This window comes from Clupea harengus, unplaced genomic scaffold (assembly GCF_900700415.2).
Source record: "Clupea harengus unplaced genomic scaffold, Ch_v2.0.2, whole genome shotgun sequence".
NCBI classification, from domain to species: domain Eukaryota; kingdom Metazoa; phylum Chordata; class Actinopteri; order Clupeiformes; family Clupeidae; genus Clupea; species Clupea harengus.
The window spans coordinates 1-10,998 of NW_024880783.1; the positions used below are offsets into that span (position 1 = coordinate 1).

Below are 10,998 nucleotides of genomic sequence, written 5' to 3' on the forward strand. Positions count from 1 at the left end.
CTCTGACAGCTTGCCCTTGACAACTGATATGCTCCTGGATTTGCTTGGCTTTATCTTCATCCGGGCCCACTCGAGGTTCTCCTGGAGCTTTTTCAGCAGTCGTCTTGTGCATGGCATGGTTGTTGTGAGTGTGGTCATGTCATCCATGTATGCTCTGATGGGAGGGAGATGAAGACCAGCTTTGAGCTGCTGACCTCCTACCACCCATCGAGAGGCTCGGATGATGATCTCCATTGCCATGGTGAAGGCCAGAGGGGAGATGGTGCATCCTGCCATGATCCCTATATCCAAACGCTGCCATGCTGTGGTGTACTCCTCAGTTGTGAGGCATAGCTGGACGTCCTGGAAATAGGATTTGACAAGAGTGGTGATAGCCTGTGGGATGCTGAACAGGTCAAACGCAGTCCACAAGAGACTATGAGGAACAGAACCAAAGGCGTTGGCGAGGTCCAAGAACACAACATGGAGATCTCTTCCCTCCTTTTTGGCAGCTTGGATTTGATGCCATATCATGTTTGTATGCTCCAAGCAACCAGAAAAGCCTGGAATCCCTGCTTTCTGCACTGTTGTGTCGATTTATTTGTTTCTGTCTAGGTACACAGCCAGCCTGTGAGCTACTACGCTGAAGAAGATCTTGCCTTCAACGTTTAAGAGGCTGATGTGGCGAAACTGGCTGATGTCAGCAGCATCCTTCTCCTTAGGGGATTAGGACGCCACCGGCCCTTCGCCAAGCTGTTGGTATCGTTTGTTTCTGCCACACCACCTTCATTAGCCTCCAGAGAAAGCGTAACACATCTGGTGCGTTTTTATAAAGCCGGTAAGGGACTCCGTTGGGCCCAGGAGAGGATGCAGCTCTTGCTCGACGAACAGTTCTTTCCACTTCACTCCACTTGGGAGGACATACATCTAGCTGGTGTTCTGGAGGATGTATTGGTGGCACTGGTGGAAGGGTGATCTGTTCGCTCCGGTGGCTGTCATTGTGGATTCTTTTCAGATGAGCTTCAAGATCTTTCCTTGTTGTTATGAGTTTGCCGCTTTTCTCTTTTCGTGAAAAGACTCTTTACAAACTTGAAGGGGTCTTTGAAGAAGCTCGATCTTGCATGCTCATTCCTTTTACGCCTCCTTCTAAGATTCTCAGCTCTTCTCAAGGTTGACAGCCTGCTCTTGATTTCTGCCTGCAGGCAGGTTTATTCCCTCCTTCTCCTCCTCTGGGGCTTTCCTCCACTGCTTCTTCAGCTGTCTTCTCTCCTTGACCAGTCTCTCAATCTCCCTGCTGTCTCCTGGGACTTTGTTGGGATGGTTGATGTTTTTTTCCTTTTCTCTGTGATTCCAAAGCGCTCAGCACCATAGCTGTAGATCAGCTCTCCCATCTTCTCCAGCTTTTTAATCGCAGTTCCCCTCAGTTGTTCAAAGAGTTTGCTGATGTCTGTGTTGATCGCTGCCCACTCCTTTTTTTCACAGGATTTAGGCCACTTGATAAGTGGCTTTCGCCCTGGGATCTTTGTTTCAGTAGCGAGCTGAGGTAGGCTGGGCTCAAGGGGCTCTGCTGTGCTTGGCTCCTCTTCCTCTGGACCCGGGGGATTGATGTCCTGCAGACTTTGGCTTTTGTCCTGCTGCTGAACTTCACTTGACTGACTCGACTTGCTTCGTAAGAAGTAGGGGTCGATGCAAGGTCCCTGTCCGACTTCCTTCAAGCACTTTTTTCGACCTTGATGTATTCTAAGGCCTGCATAGGATGTTACTTTCGCCCAGCCACAGCTGCACCTCTGAAGCTTGATTCCTGGAGTAGATGTTGCAGTCTCAGGTATTGTGCCGATCATCTTTGCCGTTGTCTGTTTCGTTCCTGGGTCGATTACCGTGTTGTCTACCGATGAGTCATCTTCCGCCCCCGCTGACTCTAGGGGTGTTTTCTTCTTTGAATTTTTAGTAGCCAGTAAGTGGGTGGGACCTGTACACTAGTAGTGCCAGGTTCCTCCTACCATAGGGAGCTAGCCTATGGCAGGCCCGTTGGGGTCTTTCCCTCCGGTCAGCTGTCTTTCCAGGCTGTCGCTAGGTCTTTCCCTAGTTGCCAGCTGCTCTTTCACAGCAGTCACTGGGTGGATCCAGATGATCAATTCTGTTTTAGGACTAGGTCTTACAATCCCTGGTTGATTTGCACTCCTGAGATGTGAAGTGGGTTTAAAATAGGCAACACCAAAATTGATGCATGCAACTACACCTATTTAGGTATCACCCTCACCTCAACAGGAAACTTAAGTTGGCTGCGAAAGAACTCAAAGAAAAGGCAAAAAGAGCATTCTACGCCATTAAAAGGTCAATTCAATTAGATATACCAATTAGAATTAGGCTTAAGCTATTCAAATCAGTAATTTAACCAATTGCACTGTATGGCTGTGAGGAGTGGGGTCCAGCAACAAAAGGTGACTTTTCAAATTGGGACAAACATCCAACCAAAGCCCTGCATGCAGAGTTCTGCAAAAGCATCCTCCGGGTACAGAGGAAGACACCGAACAATGGGTGCAGGGCAGAATTAGGCCAATACCCCCTAATTATTGATATTAAAAAAAGAGGTGTCATATTTGGGCAACATTTAAAAATGAGCGACCCCCACTCACTCCACTACCAAGCACTGAAATGCCAAGAGCTGAATATAGGGAGGAGCCCCCCTACCCAACTTGTCCTGAGACTTAGTGACCTAACACCAAATTTCATCACTGAGGCTCAGGACAATGACTCAGTAGCCAGGAAAATTAGACCCAACCAAATTACAAACACTGAAAAAGAAAATTATATTACCTATTGGAAAGAAGCAACCAAAACACAATCTAAATTACAATGTTATTTGCCCCTAAAACGTGAGTACTTAACAGCTACTTACCTGAATACAGTAAAAGACACAAAACTCAGGAAAACCTTGACAATGTACAGACTCAGTGAGCACCGCCTCGCCATCAAAAGAGGCAGACCTGGCTGACCAGAGGAGAGGCTGTGCTCACAATGTAGTCTGGGGGCCGTGGAGACAGAGGTACACTTCCTCATGGAATGCCCCAAATATGAAACTATTAGAAAAGGTTAATTTGATAGGTTCAATCTGGTCATCCCAGGCTTTCAATCTCTCACAGGTGAGGCAAAATTGCCATACATACTTGGGGAAGACAGGGATTTGGCCAATCTAGCTGCTGGATATGTGGTACTGGCAGCCTGCTATAACCTGAGGGACAGCCAGTAAGGCCACAGAATGCCAAACTAACTGTATGTTTGTTATTATTTTTGGAATGGTCTTTTGTTGTTTATTTATTTATTTTTAATCAACTATGTTCATTATATTGGTCCTTCTGTATGTGTATGTAATATGTGTGTGTTGAATCAGCTTTGGCAATAGTGTTAACATTCATGCCAATAAAGCTTATTTGAATTTAATTTAATTGAGTAATAGATTGCTACGCAACACCTGAAACTTTAAAGTTCTATTTGCGTCACGAAACGGTAACAAAATCATTAAAAAGAGCTATTTCAGAAGAACGTCTTTTATCGTTTTGGCAAGTAACCGTAACCGCAGGATCATGTATTGTCCGCTCCTCAGTATCAGAAAATAAATCCCGACGGACCAGACCCCGACGAGCAACGTCACATTTTGTGCTGCCACCACATATGTTGTTTGTGAGAACAGGTCTCCCCTGTTGACATTTAGGTCAGGTCGGTCAATTCTGTAACCATGTTGCGAACACAACTTGAGGGTTAAGATACGATTAAAAGGGATTTTGTATGATAACATAATGTTTTAAACACTTGCTATTAGACAGCTCATAACTTTCCTGAACATGGTGTAAAAATTAGTTGCTAGGCTGCAAAGACCACTCACGTGCATCCATGCAAATTAGGCGGACTCTTGTCAGTTGCGTGCACCGACGTTCACCTTCTCTCATTAACCAGTTTGCTCTTAACCATGATCACTTTACTCTTAAAGTTACCGTACGGAGTCGGTGAGATATGCCAGTTAAAACATTTATAGTACTGCATCTTCATCATCAGCCACGATGAAAGGTGAACCTCAGAACAAGGTAATTCCAAATTAATATACGTTTTATGACGCAGCATGTATTCACCCACCGTGTAACTTACGACTTGATCTTAGATATACTGTAAGGTTTACAAAAAGTGAATTAGGACATTGGGTATTTTCTGGTCATAAGAACTGCATTCGCTGGATAATCTTTCACCACGGGACAATGAGTTTACAACCTTAGAATGTACTGTGCAGTTCACTTATAAGTTGAGAAGAATTGAGCCCGTCTATCTTTAATGTACTCAATTTCATGTACATCTAAGTAAACAAGGCTCTGTAATGGTTGGTGTACAAAAACATTTCGATTTAAGTAAATATAAGACCAAGAGAAGATGATGCAAGGAGGCATTCCTACAGTGGTGCTTTCTCTGTCTTGCTACAAGGCAAGATACACTCTGACAATGTAAACCTTTTCAGTGTATATTCAGGCACTCTTGCTGATCAGTATCACAGAGGAACTTGTGCACCCCCTGTGAGCATTAGCCCTGGTTCACAAGCACAACAACCCCAACACATCTTATGCAGTTCCATCAGTCAACCAACTGTAAGGGGGTATGGTAACTCCTCTGCTCCTTGGCTGTTTGTCGTTTATTTTGGCAAAGGCACAGAGGATCATTGTGGTCATAAATGTAACTGGTAACTGTAGACTACATGTTTTGCATCGATTTACCCCACAGGGACCTAGGCAGCAGTCTGGTTTTGTCTCAGGTCAGTCCAGTGTACCTGTATGAAACTGTGATTTGTCCTGAGACTTACCAAAATACTGTATGGAAATCACCCCCATGACACCCCTTTCTTAGCATCTTTAAATTAGTTGGTCATTTGTCAGGGGTTTGTTTGGGAGTGCTTGTTGGTTGTTGGCTCACTGGTAAGCTATTGGGTTGTGGCAAATGCATAGAAATAGGTTATAGAAGTAAGTATAAACCACACATTCTCGGCATTCTGTTCTTCTTTCAGCTGTTCTTCCCTTCTTAGTTCGTCTTCCTCACTCTTCCATTCTGTTCTATATTTCATTCTATTCATTTTTCCCCCATTTCATGTGCATCTCTTCACTTAATAATTTATGGATGTACTCTTTTACAGATATACAGATGCTCTAATCATTATGGATGTAGTGTTTTACAGATATACAGATGCTCTCATCAATTAAGGCTGTGTTTTACTTTAATTTATGTCACTTCTTGAAATAAGCCTTGTCATTGACAGGTTAAAGGTTCAAAGGTATACTAAAGGTCGTCCCATTGTTTCAGGAGTTTGTTCCACAACTTAAACATGAGCTCCACCCCCTCTGTATAAAATGCTATCTAGATGCTATCTAGATCCATGACTAGATTTGTTCTGACTTCTGAGAACCAAAGTACTTTGGCTAATCCTATTAGAACATACCAAAGGAAAATATTTCCAGACTGTGAATCTGCACATTTGTTCACTTGCATGAATAGATGGAGTAGAGTGAAGATAGAGTGAAAGTCCCTATTACATTTTCTGTCTTTAATGCAGTATCTCCACAGAAATGCATTTTTTTCTGCATTGTGTGACAATAGCGCAAAGGTGCATAGCTTTTCAGTCTTTCTAAGGTTCAGTATTTATTGTAAGTTATACATTTAATTATGTCGTTTTTGTTAGCCAGCAATGAGATGGCCCAGTAACTCACAACAATAAAATATCTGCAGGGTATTGGGTTAGGATCCAGCTCATACCTTGATGTGAAAGTTCTTGGGGAAACAATGTTGCTGCTGCAGGAGGTGTTTGAGACCCACAGCCCAACCTGGGGATTTTACATTACATTTGGGTGCTGTCCCTGGGAACAGACATGGTCACAACTTTCTGTGGTTATGAAGGATCTCAGCATGCTTATCATAAATAGTAGGGGTGGTAGCCCTGATGTTTTAGGCCCAAGCTGGTTAAGTCACCCAGCAACCAAAAAGTAAGTAACTTGTGCTTAGCTAATGGTAGCCAGCAGGTACAGTGCTGGCAGTGAGCAAACCTCACTCCCCAACACCTTAAGAGATGAGCAAACCTCACTCCCCAACACCTTAAGAGATGAGCAAACCTCACTCCCCAACACTTTAAGAGACGTGTTAACCCATGGGTTTCGGCCTCCTTGCTAGCACGTCCCCTCGCATGCCAGAGGTTGCGAGTTCGAGTCCAGTGCGGGAATGTGCTTTTCAACACAGTGGAGGTTACATTAAGTACACCAGTGAAAAATGGCAGCCATACATTGGTGATGGTGGTAAGATAAGTCCTCTACAATATAAGTGAAGCAGTTTGAGGCGATCCTGATAGCTGCCTAGAAAGTGCAAGCCATTTATTGAATATTTTGTCAGATTTTTATTGGTAATATTCTTCATAGTAAACAGACATATTGCGAACTATTACATATTGTGTTTTGTTTCTTCAATTTCACCATTTTGTTCAAAAGTAATTTACTCAGCATTCCACTCATTGCATGACAAAAGCATTTTCAACATATTTCTCAGGGTCATTCCAGGACACTGGCTTTGATGGTGGCCAGTACCGCAATTGGGGGAACGCTACAATACGGCTATAATCTTGCTATTATGAATGCACCAACCACTGTAAGGTTCTTATTTTTATATTATGTCTACTGGCTGTACATGTGTCTGTGTGTCTTCATGTGACTGTATTTCAATGTGTGTTGTTTTACATAACGTTACGTTAACAAAATGAGTTAGCAAAGTGCAATAGTTATCAATCATCATTCAATCATTTCATTTCATTTTTACATTTCATTAAAAGTAGATACAAACATTTATTTTACTCAGAAATCCCCCAGTTTTCCAGTGCATGTTGAAAAATGCTGGTTTTCACGCGAACCCTTGCATTACAAACTACACCTACACTTGACCAACATCTCACATGTTGTCTCACATGGGTCTTGTAACTGTCCTGTTTCCTTCTGCAGTATATTCAGACTTTCATCAATGAGACATTTTTTGGAACGATGGGGCATGGAGTTGGAGTTGTATGAGGTCACCCTGATCTGGACTTTCGTTGTGTCCGTTTTCTCACTTGGAGGATTGACAGGTGCCCTGATTGCTGGGCCCATGTCAATACGCTTTGGGAGGTACAGGAGCTTACTTTTATCGAGAAGTAAAGAAAGAAATCAGCCCGAGAAAAAATGTAAACTGTAATGGTTAGTGAGATGGATTTCATTTTAGAAACAGAAATAGCTACCCATTTTCATTTCAAAAACCTATTAATTCCACATATTATTTGCTGTTACTGGCCTGCGTCTCCAGAACCCATTGCAAATGTAGTCCCTGGTTTCATTTTTGTATTATGACTATGTAATTTGGCTGTTTGTTATCCTATAGGAAGAAGACAATGTTGCTGAGCAATATCTTCCTCATGTCGAGTGCCCTCTTAGGTCTTACGAGTAGAGCAGCAAAATCTGTGGAGATGATCATCCTCTCCAGAATACTGGTGGGAATAAATGCAGGCATGTGCGCATGGACCATCACTGCCTGGGCAAAAAGACCCTCAGATTTGAGCTGCAGTGTCTTAGTTGATGTCTAAGGCCATAAGATCATATAATTATCTGGTGGAAAGTAATGACTGGCTTCTTTCCGTCACTCCGTTTGCAGGGATCAGCATGAACGTCCAACCCATGTATTTTGGTGAGAGTGCACCTAAACACCTCCGAGGAGCCGTGTCACTGTCCTGTGCTGTCTTCACAGCCTTCGGAGTGGTACTAGGACAGATCGTGGGTCTCAGGTGTGTTCAAGACACATGTTAGCTAAACCACATGGAGCCATGTTTTCCCAAACTATTTGAATCAGGAAGAAATCTATATGCAAATAGTGTTAAAGCATGCCGGCATTTACTCTCTATTGCTTGCATTGGCTCATCATGCTTGAGTGCTTTTTTGGGGAAACTGGAGGCTATTTTTGGTGTGTTTTTGTCTTTTGCACAGGGAGATCTTGGGGAGTGAGTCATGCTGGCAGTATCTTCTAGCCAGTAATGCCGTCCCTGGGTTCATCCAGTTGCTCACGCTGCCCTGGTTCCCTGAGAGCCCTCGTTACCTTCTCATAGACCGTGGGGACAAGGAAGCCTGCTTTGCAGGTAAGAAATTCCCACATAGATTAGACAGATTTCGAGCAGGGGGTGAACAGAAGCAATACTTAATAGGTCAAATATTTCCCCTTAAGGGTTTTATGTTCTAATTATATTATCTGTCATTCTGCCATGAATTCCAAATAGGCCAATCGCCTGAGTTTTTTTCTTCCTCCCCTATAGTTCAGAGGAAGCCTATAACCTTAGGTCTTGCCTAACAGTGTCCACCATTATCTCAAAACAATGCTAGCACTGTGTTCTTCCAAGTCCATGCTTGGCTGTCAAGTACACCCTTAATGCTAAGCCTGGGTGCTATTAGACTGTGCCCTGATGTTTCTATTTATGGATTCTTCAGCGCTGAGGCGTCTGAGGGGCTGTGAGGTCTCGCCCATTGAGGTGGAGGAGATCCTGCAGGAGCAGGCCGAGGCAGAGGGCGTGCGTCCACGGCAACCGTGGGAGCTCCTCTCAGACCGCTCTGTCCGCTGGCAGGTCATCTCTGTGGCCATCATCAGCAGTGCTATGCAGCTCTGTGGTAATGACTCGGTCAGTGTGCAAACTCAGGGCCTGGGACATGGGTGTGTGATTCTGTGTGGAAATCCCTTCATATTGTGATGAACTTGCATCAAGACCAAATTTGCTATTTATATGTACAACCTCATTTTCATTTGTGCTCAGATTGGTTTATTTTCTTTAATTCTTTAATTTTATTTCTCAATTGACGGGTATTTTTTTTTAAATAAATGCATACTTTGTGAAAAGGCACTGACTATGGCTACAGAAGTATAGTTACTAACTTTAGTTAGCGCACTATTGCTACAGAATTAGAATCCGTACCAACAGTTGGAATATTATTGGTCCGGAATGGTTTTTCCATGCCAGTAGTACTGTTTCTTCCCATTCTGTAGCATTAGTGAAATAAGTGTTTGTCACTGAAGAGGGTCAGAAGAACGGTTGTCTCTAGCATGTCTTTTAAGGTGCCAGGGAGTAGGGTTTACTCACTAGACGGCACTCTACCTGCTGGTAACCGTTACACTCTGCGTGGGCACCTCCGGATGCTAGCGCTCCCGTTGGGTGCGTGTCCCTTTGGGTGCGTGTCGCTTTGGGTGCGTGTCGCTTTGGGTGCGTGTCGCTTTGGGTGCGTGTCGCTTTGGGTGCGTGTCGCTTTGGGTCCCTTTGGGTGCGTGTCGCTTTGGGTGCGTGTCCCAGGGCCAAATGACCCCCTGTCAGCGTTCTCCCATTACGTGCCTTAGTCATTGTAGACTGTTTGTTTAGTCAGTAACTTTGTGACATCGTAAATTGATTAAAGTTACTGACCATAATCAATGAATTCAAATTGGGAATCAAGCACCTTTACATAGGCATCCAGGTTTGGCTGGGAATCGTACACGGGTCAACTGCTTGGAAGGCATAATTGCTGACTACTGCACCACTAAAACACATGTACAATTAATGGACTATTGACACAGATCCAGTAATCCAGTAACAATAATCCAAAAGTGCTAATCGCATCGCCATGGAATTCCGTACCAGTAGTCGCTTCATTGTGAACATTGTGTTGCCACTGCTTTACAGAGCTCCAATACACTTTTGTTTTAGTAAAATTAATTGAATTACTCGTCATGGTCCTCTAACTGTTTGTTCAGTGTGTGCTCTCAAAAACTCTGGTGTTCGTACACAGCCCTGGCTCTGTAAATGGGAAACAAACATACTGGCTCGGGCGGAGCCGTAAACAATTCTAGCCAATCAGCACATTGCTTTCAGGAGCATGTAAGGGAGGGGTGTAATGTGATTAGCTGTTGAGATCAAATATCATCAACCTTTCACCAGAATCGCGGACTACTTCTTTAATACAGTGCCATCCATGTAATGTGATGGTCTTTCCACTCACCAAGCTGCAGAACATGATCCAATGGACTTTGGGTGGCTCCACTTTCTGTCTGTGTAATAGACCTGTGAATTTGATATATGTCATTAATAATACAGGAGGGAGTCATTTGCAGAATACCACCATAGGAACTGATCAAATATTAATTGTGAATATAACGATCAACCAAAAGGTGGTTGGAATGACACTTCACTTAGGAAAAAGGGACAAGGAAAGATGTCCTTGAAAAATAAATGTTTTGGACTGTTTCTCTTCTATTTAAAATGCACTGTTGAGCAGAGTTACCTGCAGACCCGGTCGGTGTCTGGGGGGACTACCAGGGAAGCTATCCTGGGCCCAGCCAGAGGGGGCATGAGAGAGACTGATCCTCACTCATACATTTTGGCCATTGATTGGTGGAATATTTAGACAAACTTAAATGATTTCCGAAAGTGTTTGCATTATTTGTTTTGAATACATGATACTTGCCATAAATGAATGTATCTTCATGCTACAATATGTAGCCTAAACATGTCCCCCTGTTATATTGAAAAATGGTTAGGTCTTAAGGGTAGCCAGACGTCCACACAAGTATTTCAAAAATGTCTACTCACAAATCTGTAGCTCATAAGCAGTTTTTTATTTTGAGTTATACACAGGAAACGATGTTAAAGTCCTTGTGCTATTGGTTGGGGACTTCCCACAGCGGCCAATCCTCTCCCTGTCACATGCAAGTGCTCATAGCCAGCCCCCTAAGCAATATAACAACTGCACCAACCACAGATCCCGTGCAGCAGGACACAACAACAATGCTCAACTGGCTGGAGTCAGCTCAACAGCAGAACAGCAAAGTTAAACAGCGCTCAGCATTGCTGAATTGGTTGTTGACCTGTCAATCTTGCTATAAACGTCTACGACTACGTTATCAAGACAAAGCATGCCGTTGAATATTCCAAGGCTGCTGTCAAGCATATTTGTACTTTAATATGGG

The 10,998-nt window shown here is 43.5% G+C and overlaps 1 pseudogene; it reads left to right on the top strand.

Annotated features, from left to right (window-relative positions):
• Window positions 1–4,006: 4,006 nt before the first annotated feature.
• On the top strand, window positions 4,007–8,780 carry LOC122132611 (annotated as a pseudogene).
• The last annotated feature ends 2,218 nt before the right edge of the window (window positions 8,781–10,998 follow it).